This window comes from Schistocerca gregaria, unplaced genomic scaffold, assembly GCF_023897955.1.
Source record: "Schistocerca gregaria isolate iqSchGreg1 unplaced genomic scaffold, iqSchGreg1.2 ptg000975l, whole genome shotgun sequence".
NCBI classification, from domain to species: Eukaryota; Metazoa; Arthropoda; class Insecta; order Orthoptera; family Acrididae; genus Schistocerca; species Schistocerca gregaria.
The window spans coordinates 35,001-37,500 of record NW_026062327.1 but is presented as its reverse complement, the minus strand read 5'-3'; positions in this window follow the sequence as shown (position 1 = coordinate 37,500).

Below are 2,500 nucleotides of genomic sequence, written 5' to 3'. Positions count from 1 at the left end.
ACGTTGGCCCTTAACCTAACCCACGTTGGCCCTTAACCTAACCCACGTTGGCCCTTAACCTAACCCACGTTGGCCCTTAACCTAACCCACGTTGGCCCTTAACCTAACCCACGTTGGCCCCTTAACCTAACCCACGTTGGCACCTTAACCTAAGTTACGCTGCACCTTAACCCAAGTTACGCTGCACCTTAACCCAAGTTACGCTGCACCTTAACCCAAGTTACGCTGCACCTTAACCCAAGTTACGCTGCACCTTAACCCAAGTTACGCTGCACCTTAACCCAAGTTACGCTGCACCTTAACCCAAGTTACGCTGCACCTTAACCCAAGTTACGCTGCACCTTAACCCAAGTTACGCTGCACCTTAACCCAAGTTACGCTGCACCTTAACCCAAGTTACGCTGCACCTTAACCCAAGTTACGCTGCACCTTAACCCAAGTTACGCTGCACCTTAACCCAAGTTACGCTGCACCTTAACCCAAGTTACGCTGCACCTTAACCCAAGTTACGCTGCACCTTAACCCAAGTTACGCTGCACCTTAACCCAAGTTACGCTGCACCTTAACCCAAGTTACGCTGCACCTTAACCCAAGTTACGCTGCACCTTAACCCAAGTTACGCTGCACCTTAACCCAAGTTACGCTGCACCTTAACCCAAGTTACGCTGCACCTTAACCCAAGTTACGCTGCACCTTAACCCAAGTTACGCTGCACCTTAACCCAAGTTACGCTGCACCTTAACCCAAGTTACGCTGCACCTTAACCCAAGTTACGCTGCACCTTAACCCAAGTTACGCTACACCTTAACCCAAGTTACGCTGCACCTTAACCCAAGTTACGCTGCACCTTAACCCAAGTTACGCTGCACCTTAACCCAAGTTACGCTGCACCTTAACCCAAGTTACGCTGCACCTTAACCCAAGTTACGCTGCACCTTAACCCAAGTTACGCTGCACCTTAACCTAACTTACGCTGCACCTTAACCTAACTTACGCTGCACCTTAACCTAACTTACGCTGCACCTTAACCTAACTTACGCTGCACCTTAACCTAACTTACGCTGCACCTTAACCTAACTTACACTGCACCTTAACCTAACTTACACTGCACCTTAACCTAACTTACACTGCACCTTAACTGTCACATGTAACGTCACAGGAATGTAGCTTTGCCTAACAGCAACCCTCTGAACATAGTTCACTGCTTGGATCCTCTGGTGTCATGTGTATTTCTTGATGCCATGGTGCGTACCCTCACATAAAGGTCTTTCGAGTGTTGCGTACTTTCTACACAGTCCCGCTAACCACTGGAAGGGTGTACCGCTACAGAACGAATATCGCCCTCCCCTCCTGCCCTTCCAAGCTGGTCGGTCAGGCGTTTGTTTGTGAAATGAGCCTTGCAGCTGTTCAGTTGCATTCGGTTGTCGATGCAGTCAGTGTACGTTGTGGTACGGCCTGTGTGGACTGTCCGCTGATGTACGCGTAACCCACACTGATCATCCGTCGTTACGTACTGAGTGACATAATGTGGCACATGCTTGACCGTACACCGGCTGCGCCCTACAATGGCGAATCATAAGGGCCATATGTTGTGCACGATGCTACTTGTCTCGTCTCCCCATTACAGCGAGATTGCACTGTTGTACGCCGTACAGACATGTGGTAGGTAGGTACGGACGAAAGTATTGCATGTTGGCCCCCCCCCCCCCCCTCCTCCCTCTGCCGGGAATCAGCGTGAGCCGTCTGTTGATGTAGCGACGAGGGTTTTCCTATTTAATCGTATTGCCCCACACAACATGATAGCACGGTGGACCGCGTTCCACATCTGCGACATGCTACAGAGGCCGGTTGACAGTCGACCGCGCAAGGGACATTGCACACGTGCGCGGACCATCTTCCACGTGTTCTCTCGTGTACATGCCGCAGTGTGTATGTGGGCTGATGTAGCGTGTCGTGACACATAACATGCAGGCATGCCAGAATCGTAGATTTCGCAAATGTAGATTGACGTATACGTTTGCTGCCAAAGATCCGCAAATGAACTGGAAATCAGTTGTTGAGCGGTTGTTCGCGCTGCAGGTGCATCGGTGATAGCGACGATCGGTACATCTATGAACCGGTTGTTTCGGCGGTACCCGCCATGCCCCCGAACCTGAGTTGGCCATGTGGGTATGAAGCGATACGAGGCTGTGGCTTGGCGGGACAGTCCCCGGCCGGTGAGGGGGGGCCGCCCGGCGTGCTGGCCGCGCGCTGCGTGAGCGCACGCACTACAGCCGGCTGGTGGGGGGCGCCCAGTGGCAGGAGCGCCGGCCGACGGGCCCGGCTGGCGTCCCAGCTATGCGCCGGCGCACCCTGCGCGCGGCGCCAGGCGGCCAAAGTGGGTTCTGCCGAGCCCGGTGCGAAGCGCGGTGGACATCTGCAGTGTGCTGGTCCGATTGCGGACTGTGTGCGTTGAGGATGCGCCGCCGCCCGGCACTCGGCGTCGCGACGCCGTCTGCTG